This window comes from Somniosus microcephalus, chromosome 7 (genome assembly GCF_052327205.1).
Source record: "Somniosus microcephalus isolate GS21.2 chromosome 7, FLI_Smic_1.0, whole genome shotgun sequence".
In the NCBI taxonomy this organism is placed as follows: domain Eukaryota; kingdom Metazoa; phylum Chordata; class Chondrichthyes; order Squaliformes; family Somniosidae; genus Somniosus; species Somniosus microcephalus.
This window is the reverse complement of record NC_140993.1, coordinates 253,760,673-253,773,471: the sequence shown is the minus strand read 5'-3', so window position 1 is coordinate 253,773,471 and position 12,799 is coordinate 253,760,673.

The following is a 12,799-nucleotide window of genomic DNA, read 5'->3' as shown; positions in this document are numbered from 1 at the left end:
AGGGCTGGTTTGAAAAATCTACACTAGCATCGTTAGGGAGTGTCCTTCTGCGGTTGGTGTTCAAACACATTACAGCATTGAGGAATGCTTAGAAAGCTACACTGCACTGACTGTTAAGATGACCTCAAAATGCTCAGTAGCATGAGTGGGAAAAGTGCTCTACTTCATACAAAGATAGAAATGTATAGGACCCAGAGAAACACATTGAAGTCCATTTGGCTGATCCCAGGAAAACACGTAGGGGGAAAAATTCAGTTGTTTGCGCCTCCCGTTAGCGCCTTAAGAGGGCGCTAATGGGGTGCAAAGCAGCTAGTGCCCGGGCGTGGCGATGTTTGTACCGCTCATGAAATTAACTAGACATTTTGCGGTGGCACTAAACACTACCGCCATGATCTCCTGTGCCGGCAGATCGTGACGTCAGTCGAGTGCGCAATGCCCCGGACCGGATATTGAGTGGCGCCCCCTGCCTTACCGCCTGCCGCTAGCAACGACAGGTTGAGGGGAGCGTTTTGCAGGCAGAAAGGGACTGGGGGAGCGCTATTTAAAGGCGACCGCTTCCTGCCTTTTTTTGTTGGTGATATTTTTGCACCACGCATTCTGAGAGAGAGAGACACTTCTGGAGAGATTCAATGCTGTGTGAAGGAGTTTTGGGTACTGAGCAGCACTTTGCAGGTTCATTTTGATTTGCCCTTCCTTGCTTCGCCAGCGCTCTGAGGTAGCACCTCGCTCCTCGGCCTTTGCGCCTTCAGACAGGTGTGAAGCGCCTGATTTAGCACTCCAATCACCTCCAGGGGCGATAAAAGCCAAGTTTGTCATCGGAGGCGATAAACTTTGCGCACGGCCGATAATGGTGCCCCAAATGGGGCGATACTGAATTTTTCCCCCTTACACTTTGTAAGCCTTAACCAAATTAACAACCCAAGGATGATTTTGCTTTAATAACAACAGAAAATGCTGGAAATACTCAGCAAGCCAGGCAGCATCCGTGGAGAGAGAAACAGTGTTAACGTTTCAGGTCTGCGACCCTTCATCAGAACTGGAAAAAGCTGGAAATGTAACAGATACTAAGCAGGTGCAGAGACAGGGGGGGAGGGGTTTAGGAGGGGAGGAAGGAATTGAAAGAACATGCTGTGAAAATGTTGCAAATGGGAATGGCAAAATCATACTGCATGAAAAATGGGGCAGGGATTGTTATCTGAAATTGTTGAACTCGATGTTGAGTAACAGAAAATGCTGGAAATACTCAGCAGGCCAACAGAAAATGATGGTTTTGTTTTATTTATTTTTCATTATAATCCTTTGTTGTGCCAGTTGATCTATTCCTTAGCACGGATATCCTTTACTTTGATCATTAAAAAATTCACAAAATATATTTTAAAAAGTTACTATCATGGTGCTACAAATATCACAGGTTTTAAAAATCCTGCTTTTTATTTAACTTCTTACTTGATGACATGGACTGTTGCATTGATGATCTAGAGAAGAACACAAGTGATCTGATCACACAAGCTGGGGTTGAAGAATGTGATAGTCCGGTAAGCAACTGAAACAAGGGAGATAAACTGGGCCGGATATTCCAACCCCCACGGGTGTGTACGCACCCGTAGGGGCCTCGCAAGCGCTGGGTTTCGGGCGTGCGAAATGCATGCACTGAAACCCGGCACTTCCGATCTGTCAAGAATCCTCTTGACAGATCGGATGCCTGCCCTGGAGAAAGGCCTCCGTGGGCAGAGAGTTCCGCTTTCTGCAGAACCTCCGCCCGCTGAAAACTTTTAAATATCTTACGCCTGGGAAGTCCTGCTTTTACCAGCATAAGAGTTAAAAAAAAAAAAATTCCCCCTCATTGATAATTTAAAAATACTTTAAAAAAGGTAAGTTTATTTTTAGCCCCGTCAAAAACTTTAATTCTTTTTTTCAAAAATTTAAAATGTTTAAAATATTTAATTTAATGTAATTTTAACTAATTTTAAATACATGATTTAAAAAAAATGTATTTAATGTTTAACTGTTTTAAGTGAGCCCCATTCATACTTTTGACAGATCTATGCGTAGAGACCTGTCAAAAGTGTGCAGGGGGATTCCCTTCTCTGATTGGTCCCCATGGCCCACGTGATCCCAGGGACGCTTGCGAACCACCTGTGCCCCTGGGATACCTGGGCCTCTGCCCGCGCGGACCAGGAGAGGCCCAGGATTGGAAGTCTCGGGATCTACGGAGCCAGCAGGTAAGTGCGTAGATTTTTCCCGATCGGAGGCATCCGCACGCAGGATCGGAAATTCAGGGCCAATGAAACAAATTTGCAATGCAAGAACAAGAAATAGGAGCTGCAGTGGGCCATTTGGCCCTTCAAGCCTGTTCCACCATTCAACAAGATCATGGCTGATCTTCTACCTCAACTCTACCTTCCAGCACTATCCCCATATCCCTTAATTCTCCCAAAAATATCGACCTCTGTCTTGACTCAATGACTAAGCATCCACAGCTCTCTGGGGTAGAGAATTCCAAAGATTCACAACCCTTTGAGTGAAGAAATTTCTCATCATCTCAGTCCTAAATGGTCTACCCCTTATTCTGTGACTGTGACCTTGTGTTCTAGATTCCCCAGCCAGGGGAAACATTTTCCCAGCATTAACCCTGTCAAGCCCCTTAAGAATTTTATATGTTTCAATTAGATCACCTCTCATTCTTCTAAATTCTAAGGAATATAGGCCTAGTCTACTCAATCTCTCCTCACAGGGCAATCTCCTCATCCCAGGAACCAGTCTAGTAAACCTTCACTGCACTCCATCTAAGGCAAGTAAGTCTTTCCTTAGGTAAGGAGGCCAGAACTGTACACAGTACTCCAGGTGTGGCCTCGCCAATGCCCTGTATAATTGTAAGTAAGACTTCTTTACTCCTGTACTCCAATCCCTTTGTAACAAAAACTAACATACCATTTGCTTTCCTAATTGCTTGCTGTACCTGCAAGTTAACTTTCTGTGATTCATGTACAAGGACACCCAGGTCCCTCTGAATGCAAACATTTCCCAGTCTCACCATTCAAAAATATTCTGCTTTTTTGTTTTTCCTACCAAAGTGGATAGCTTCACACTTCCCCACATTGTATTCCATTTGGCATGTTCTTGCCCACTCAACCTGTCTATATCTCTCTGCAGCCTCTTTGCGTCCTCCTAACTTTGTATCATTAGCAAACTTAGATGAAGGGACTGTGTGCAACATATCCAAGTCATTAATATAGATTGTAAATAGCTGAGGCCTAAGCACTGATCCTTGCGGTACCCTGCTAGTTATAGCCTGCCAACCTGAAAAAGTCCCATTTATTCCTACTCTGTTTTCTGTCCATTAACCAATCCTCAATCCATGCTAATATATTACCCCCAATACCATGAGTCCTAATTTTGTACAATAACCTCTTGTGTGGCACCAATCAAAAATTCAAATACACTACATCCACTGGCTCCCCCTTATCCATCCTAAAAAAAACCCCTAATGGATTTGTCAAACACAATTTTCCTTTCATAAAACCATGTTGACTCTGCCTAATCCTATTACGATTTTCTAAGTGTCCTGTTACCACGTCCCTAATAATATATTCTAGCATTTTGCCTACTACTGATGTCAGGCTAATTGGCCTGTAGTTCCCCATTTTTTCCTCTTCCTCCTTTCTTAAATAGCAGTGTTGTTTACTACCTTTCAATCCTTGGGGACTGTTCTAGAATCTAGGGAATTCTGGCAGATTAATAACAGTGCATTCACTATCTCTGCAGCTACCTCTTTTAAAACCTTAGGTCGTTAGGTTCAGGGGATTTGTCGCCACTTAGTCCCATTAATTCTCCAGTACTATGTCTTTAGTTAAACTGATTTAAGTTCCTCATTCTCTCTAGACCATTGGTCCCCCATTACTTCTGGAATGTTTTTTGTCTTCTACCATGAAGACAGATACAAAGTATTTGTTTAATGTCTGCCATTTCCTTATTGCCCATTATAATTTCTCCAGTCTCTGCCTCTAATGGGCCCACGTTTACTTTCACTAATCTCTTCCTAATTACATACCTATAGAAACATTTACAATCTGTTTTTGTCTTGCTAATTTACTCTCATTCTTTTTTCTCTTTCCTTATCAATTTCTTGGTCCTCCTTTGCTGAATTCTAAAATCCTCAGGCTTACTACTCTTCTTAGCAACATTATAAACCTCTTCCTTTGATCTAATACTATCTTTAAATTCTCTTGGTAGCCACGGTTGGACCACTTTTCATGTGGGGTTTTTGTGCCTTAAAGGAATGTATATTTGTTGCAAATTATTTATTAATTCTTTAAATGCTAGCCATTGCTTGTCTACCATCATACCTTCTAATGTAGTTTCCCAATCTACCTTCGCCAACTCGCCCCTCATACCTACATAGTTTGCTTTGCTTAGATTGAAGGCCCTAGTTTTGGATTTAACTAAATCACTTTCAAACTCAATATAAAATTCTATATTATGGTTACTCATCCTTAAAGGCCTCTTTACTACAAGGTTATTAATTAGCCCTTTCTCATTGCACAATACTAGATCTAAAATAGCCTGTTCCCTAGTTGATGTAGAAAACTATCTTGTATACATTCCAGGAATTCATCCTCTACACTATTACTGCAAATTTGGTTTGCCCAGTCTACATGTAGATTAAAGTCCCCCATGATTACTGTATTATCCTTGTTACATACCTTCAAAATGTTTACAATGTTTTTAGGTCTCTTGCTAATTTACTCTCTTTTTTCTCTTTCCTTATCAATTTCTTGGTCCTCCTTTTTCCTTATTTACATATGATGACATAACTAGGCTTGAGGTTTCCACATCTTTTATACACTGGTACATAAATGCTCCAAGACTGCATGCACAGATGCTAATCAATGTGCAAGACAAACTACTGGGGTTCTAATAGATATGAATTACTTAGAAATACACTCACAAATTAACAAACTCGGGGCGATAGCATAGAGTTGAATTGTTACTCGTATTTTCTTTCTGTTCTTTATTTACATAATAGGAGCATAAGTAGGCCATACGCCTTTCGAGCCTGCTCTGCCATTCACTAAGATCATGGCTGATCTTCTACATCAACTCCACTTTCCTGCCCTACCCCCATCCCTTGGTTCTCTTAAGTCCCCAAAAATCTATCGATCTGTCTTGAATATAGTCAACGACTGAACATCCACAGCCCTCTGAGGCAGAGAATTCCAAAGATTCACAATCCTCTGAGTGAAGAAATTTCTCATCTCAGTCCTAAATGGCCGACCCCTTATTCTGAGACTATGCCCCCTAGTTCTAGACTCTCCAGTCAGGGGAAACAGCCTCTCAGCATCTACCCTGTCAAGTTCTCTAAGAATTTTAGACTATTCCATGATGTTGTGTATGTACCTTTAAGGGAATAACTGGTCTCAGACTGCAGTACCGGCAGTGACCACCCCTGTATAAAAGGCCCTAGCAGGCTTCCGTAGTTTCAGTTTCCAGGTTGTCTCCATTCAGTAAAGACTTGTTATAATCAACTCCTGCAGTCCGTGTCTCAATTATACATGGACATAATACTGGCGACGAGTAAGAAACGAACTTACCTGCAACTCGGCAGTACCTCAGACGACGTTATTGAAGGTCGAAGCCAGAAGAAAGAAAAAAAAATAATCCAAAGGAACTCGAGAAACGGGCGTCGACCGTGGGCAACCACCCTCCAAATCATCGAATTGAAAAGTTGCAGGAGAGACTGTCGAGAGCCAGGCTTGGTTCTCCAGTCTGTGGTTTCCCAGCTAATCGGGCTGGTGGCAGGTAGTGCACTGATCCTGGGCTGCGGCGAGCTAGAGCTCGATCGGGTGGCTCTGCAATGGGGCCGGGCAGCGAGTCGGGAAGCAAAGAGAGAGAGGGTGGAGCACACAGGGCGCGGCCGGTGCTTCGAAGCCGGGCAGCGTTCGGACCTAAGAAGAGGGAGGGAAGTGTCCCAGAGGGTCCGCTCCACGACGGGAACGGTTCTTCAATTAACAGAGCAAATATTGAAGCGCGATAGAAAAATAAATATAATCGCCAGCAACAGCGTGGCAGCAGCGGCAGCGGCGGGAAAGCGCGGGAGGCGCCATCTTAACTCGGCGGGGAAGAAGGAAAAGCGCGGGAGGCGCCATTTTGATCCATCGGGGATGAAGGAAAAGCGCGGGAGGCGCTATCTTAGATTTTCAAGATGCCAAAGACTGGCGATATCACTGCCTTCGATAATGCAATAGAAGACTGGACCACGTATGTGGAAAGAGTCGAGGTATATTGCAAGGCAAACGAAATAGCCGATGAGAAAAAGGCATCGGTATTGCTAAATTTAATGGGCGCAAGAACGTACGGCCTATTGCGGGACCTGATTACTCCAGCCAAACCAAAGGCGAAGAGTTTTAACGAAATTGTTGCTGTCCTACAGGAACACCTAAATCCTACACCGCTGCCGATAGCAGAAAGATTTAAATTCCACAGGAGAAATCAGCATAAAAATGAGAGCAATGCTGATTACCTTACGGAACTACGCAAGCTATCAAAGCACTGCCAGTTCAGAGCAGGACTGGCAGATACCTTACGGGACAAATTTGTCTGTGGACTCCTGAGTGAAGGAACCCAGAAGAAGTTACTCTCAGAGAAAGAGCTGACGCTAGATAAGGCTTTCAGCGTGGCAGTATCATACGAAGCAGCAGCCAGGGGAGCTGCGGAAATACAACAAAAGCCACAGGAATACGGCACCCATGAAATGACACGGGGATTTGCAAAATGTTATCGCTGCGGCAGAACAAACCATGACCAGAAGGACTGCTGGTCCAAGGACAAAATATGCAGGCAATGCGGAAAGATGGGACACATTGCACGAGTTTGCAGGTCTGGGAAGAAAACCAACGACAACAAAAAGGCTACTAAGGAACCGTACAGGAAAGTACAAAAGATGATGGACAGTAGTTCCGAAGACCAGATGAGCGATAGTGAATCCGGGAACAAGAGACTAAGCTGTCTCAAACTTCACAACGTAATCGCAAAAGAGGATCACCGAACCATTTGGGTCACCCTCACGATAGCAGGGTCCCAAGTCAAAATGGAATTGGAGACAGGATCAGCTCTAACCATCATGAATCGACGAGACAACGAGCGGCTATTCTCACACATACCCTTGAGAGAGACATCCATTGTCTTGAGGACGTATACGGGGCAAAAAGTATACCCCAGAGGAAAAATAAGGGTGCCTGTCGAATACAATGGCAAGAAAATAAGGAAATTGTATCTCTACATTCTGCAAGATGGTGGACCACCGTTATTGGGACGTGAATGGATCAGAAAGATAAGTTTAGACTGGCACTCCATTCAGGCACTGACGGTGGCTGGTAAAAAGGATGACGACGTCACTCCTGGACGACTGTCAACAATCTTAGCTGACGCCAAAGAGGTATTTCAACAAGAACTGGGCACTCTTAAAGGCGTAACCGCCTCAATAAAAATAGAGAGGAATGCAATTCCCAAGTTTTTCAAAGCAAGACCGGTAACATATGCAATTCGCCCATCCATCAAGGCAGAGCTGGAGAATCTGGAGAATGCAGGCATGTTATCTAAGGTAGACTGGAGCGAGTGGGCGACACCCATCGTTCCTGTCATGAAGAAAACGTTAAACAATAAGTCTGAGGAGTCAAGGAAGGTTCGCATCTGTGGGGACTTCAAGGTGACAGTGAACCCAATCCTTCACACAGTACAATATCCTCTTCCAAGGATAGAAGATATCTTCGCCTCACTATCTGGAGGGAAGCGTTTTACAAAAATTGACCTAGCACAAGTATATTTGCAGATGGAGGTTGAAGAATCCTCTAGGAAGTATCTCATGATAAACACGCACAAAGGTCTTTACCAGTATAATCGACTGGTATTCGGAGTAGCATCAGCTCCGGCGATATGGCAAAGAGCGATGGAACAAGTCCTGCAAGGGATTCCGGGGACTCAGTGTTACTTGGATGACATCCTAGTGATAGGTGAAGATGACAGTGAACACCTTGCCAACCGAGAGCAGGTGCTCACTAGACTACGTGAACATGGGCTACGAGCCAATCGCCCCAAGTGCGAGTTTTTTAAGAAACGGATATCGTATTGTGGCCACGTGATTGATGAAGAGGGGTTGCATAAGTCCCCTGACAAAATTGAAGCGGTAGTTAAGGCTCCAGCGCCTGAAAATGTGTCGCAACTGAGGTCATTCCTCGGATTGGTGAATTACTACCATAAGTTTTGCCGAATTTGTCCACAATTCTGCATCCACTGAACGCCCTACTACGAACGGGAGTAGCATGGAAATGGAGCGGTGAATGTAAGCGGGCCTTTCAGAAGAGTAAGGACCTAATCACTTCAAGAGCAGTGTTGGCTCACTACAACCCATCACTACCGATAAGACTGGCGTGTGATGCATCTCCCTACGGCATTGGGGCGGTACTGTCACATAAATTCCTTGATGGTTCAGAGAGGCTGATAGCTTTTGCGTCACGCTCGTTAACTTCAGCCGAGCGTAACTACGCCCAGATTGACAGAGAGGCCCTCAGCCTGGTGTGGGGGGTGAAGAAGTTCAATCACTACCTGCACGGTCAGAAATTTACTCTACTAACTGATCATCAACCTCTCGTCTCCATTTTCAACCCTCAGAAGGGCGTACCGATAATGATGGCACAACGGCTACAGAGGTGGTCCCTTTTCCTAGGGGCACACCAATATGACATCGAGTACAAAGGAACTAAACAGCATGGGAATGCTGATGAATTGTCGCGCCTACTGTTGCCAACGGTGGAAGAAGAACTGGCAGTGGATCCAGTGGAGTTATTCCACTTGACTATAGTTGAATGTCTACCTGTGACAAATGCAAACATAGAAAAGGAAACACGAAATGACCCGACACTCTCCTGGGTCTATGATTTAACGGTGAAGGGATGGCCAGCACATGGCGAACCACTGCTGACAGCTTTCTTGCTGAGAAGAGAACAGCTGTCAGTGTGCAGAGGAACCTTGATGTGTGGATCCAGAGTAGTAATTCCACCCAAATTGAAGGATAGAGTGCTCAATGAGCTTCATGAGGGTCATCTGGGAGGGGTAAAAATGAAGAACTTAGCCAGAGCGTTTGTGTGGCTGGGAATCGATAGAGAAATCGAAGAGATGACCAAGAGCTGTACAGGATGCCAGAAGGTCCAAAACACCCCACCACAAGCCCCTCTACATCCATGGGAGTGGCCCTCATCTCCATGGCAAAGGGTGCACATCGATTTTGCTGGTCCCTTTATGGACTCGATGTTTTTAATTGCGGTGGATGCACATTCAAAGTGGCCAGAGGTAATAAAAATGTCCTCAACCACCACAGAAAAAACTATCAGTCTTACGAACCATATTCGCCAGGAATGGGCTGCCTGAACAGATTTGCTCTGACAATGGACCACAGTTTGTGTCTGAAGAGTGCCGGAGGTTCTTAAAGAACAATGGTGTTAAGCATTACACATCCGCCCCATATCATCCAGCCACTAATGGATTGGCCGAGAGGTTTGTTCAAACATTCAAGAAGGCTATCAAGACAATGTGTAATGAAGATATACCCCTACAACACAAGGTGGATAACTTCTTGTTTGCCTACCGGAATGCGACACATGCGGTTACCAACCAAACTCCAGCCATGATGTTCTTCAATCGAAGACTACGATGCCACTTGGATTTGGTTAAGCCAAACGTCAGAAGAGATGTGGAGAACAGGCAGTTTCAGAATATGAATGAAAGGCCGACCAGGAGTTTTTAGGTCAACCAGTTTTGGCCCGGGACTACCGCACAGAGAAATGGCAGCCAGGAACGATCTGTACACGGCAAGGACCTCTAATGTATACCGTGGACGTTGGAGAGAGCATTGTAAGACGCTATGCTGACCAGATTCTAGAGTCACTGGAAAACGTCAAATCCACACCACGATCTGATACACCTGGCGATGAAACCGAAGTACCAATTGCATCTACCGCAGAATCGGTGATATTGGAAGCAGATGAACCAAACAACGACATTGATCCCGACTCAACCTTGCCAGAAGAACCTGATATCCCAAAGAGGCGTTATCCAGACAGAATCAGGAAGCCTCCTCAAAGACTGAACTTATAATTGCTTAACTTCAACCAATGTATCTAGCAACCGTAATTGTAATTGTAATTAGTTATTATTTAGTTGTTAAATGAATGTTATGTACTGTTTATCTAAAAGAGGAATTGTTGTGTATGTACCTTTAAGGGAATAACTGGTCTCAGACTGCAGTACCGGCAGTGACCACCCCTCTATAAAAGGCCCTAGCAGGCTTCTGTAGTTTCAGTTTCCAGGTTGTCTCCATTCAGTAAAGACTTGTTATAATCAACTCCTGCAGTCCGTGTCTCAATTATACACGGACATAATACATGAGATCACCACTCAGTCTTCTAAACTCCAGAGAATATAGGTCCATTCTACTCAATCTCTTCTCATATGACAACACTCATCCCAGGAATCAATCTAGTGAACCTTCATTGCACCCCCTCTAAGGCAGGTATATACTTCCTTAGGTAAGACCAAAACTGTTCACAGTACACTGATGTCAAGATTCTTGTTAAAGCAGGACTGAGATTATCTCAACAACAAAAAACTATCAAGCAGTATCTAGTTGATTGCTGGAAATTATAGTACAGGTAACATGATTGAGTGGAATTATAAAATCCAACATAATTTGTATAAAGGATTTATGATGTACATGGATACATATATCTTGCATAAACCTTACTATATAAATATTTAAATAGCAGTTATTGCATTGGTACTTTGTTTTAGAGAGAGGCTGGGTAACATCACACATTCCTTCACCTGTTCAAGTCTCTGGTTGAAGTCCAGCTCAGACTGGTGGAATTCAAGTCTCCTCTTTGCTGGCTGGGTGAAATTAATTTGAACCAAGATCACAATAGGTGTGGGTTCACAGTAAAATAGCTGCTCATAATGTGACACTGAATCAGCAACTAAGTTGGAGAAGTCACAAGGGAGGACTGGTGTGAAAATGTCATACTTGTGCAGCAGGGTGCTCTTTTGAGTTTGGATTTAAGACATGTTGAGGGAGAACAGGTTTCTGTTGGATCTGGCCCAATCTGTACCTGACCTCAATACATTGTGAAAAAGTGTTCTGTTCCCCAGCACCAACATCCCTCACCTTCATGAGCACAACCCCCTACACCCAAATATCTATACATAACTTAAAAGAAATGACTGAATCAGATATTTAATACTAATATTTTTCCTTATTTCTTTCAGCATTACAAGGCAAATTGTTGCACAACAGCAAAGGGCATGTACCTTCTGCACTAAAAGTAGAAGAAATCATATTGAACTGCAAGAGTTTAATGCACAAAACCTGCTGTGATACAGAAGATAAAGACATCATATTCATGGGATACGGTGACATCCAAATTGACACATGGATGCTGCAGTAGCTGTGGTTCATTTCTTCTGCTTTTTCATGGGAAAAAAAAATTGTAATTTTTAAAATGAGGTAATTCTACAATTTTCAGGAATAACTTATTTTGCAATTTTCCTTATAAACAATGATCTCTTCTGACATCATCTTCCTCCTCCTGGATTTTCTCCACTCCTCTCCTGAAAGTAGTGATTCTTGTTTTAGTACAGTTCTAAACATTAGGGGCCTGAATTTGCAGTTGGCGGCGAAGCGAGAGTACGCCGTGCTGACATCGCAAGTAAATCCGCACCTACCTCGTGTGATCCCCCGCTAGAACTGCCTTTAAAATGCTGCAGAGTTCCGTGCAGCATACTCCATCAAGGAGCCCACCATTGTGCGTACGCAAACTTCGGATCACGTGGGGTGATGGTTATTTTACTTCCTGATTCTTAGCCTATAAACTACAGCTGAGCCCTTAAAGTGCAAAGTGACAAGAGGAGAGATTCACTCATATAGGTTAAGAACGGAAATGAAACCTTCACAAATATAATTACTGTGAAATAAGTCGATCCCTTTTCAGCAACTAATGCTGGAGTCGAGAGATTATGTTGTCCAATTTAGAGAGCATTAAGGGGTCATAAATTACATGGACATCTGTGAAACGTTTGTGCACATTTATGACAGTAGAACAGGGTCAGCAATAAGAAGCAAATATCAACAAAGTTGTCGATTTAGTGAAATAATGGAACATTAGGGTAAATGAAAATAAATGCGGAGAAGAAAAAGTTATAGCCACTTCAAGGTGCAATTGCTGGAAGAGAAATATAACCAATCTCAAGAACTTAAATATCATGGCTTATGACACATTTAACTCTTAATAGGAACTTGGCTGTAATATTACAATCATTTACCACCTCAAGAGGAGCTCGAATGTCATTTAGTCTCCACTAAAGGTCAATGAAACTGAGACAATGCATTGGAAAGACATTAACAATTGTATTCCACGTTTAAATTAAGTTTTGCGTATCTTTTTAATCGAAGTCTATTACTGATGAAAAAGTGAAAATGTAGGTGAGCCAATATGCAATACCCTTGCCATTTTACAAATTAAAAGGAACATATTCTGCCGAAAAATTATAACTCGTTACTAAAAGCTAAAACTAATTTTGTGGGAAAATTTGTTTTATTCACATGTAGCAAAATCATAAATGCACTTAAAAATGCATTTTCGATTTTGCTGTATCGGACAAATCTTCCCTTGTTATTACAAGCCTCAGCACTGTGTACTCTGTGGTTATAAATCATTGATAAGAACTTTTGCTATTACAATTCTCTCATCCGGCC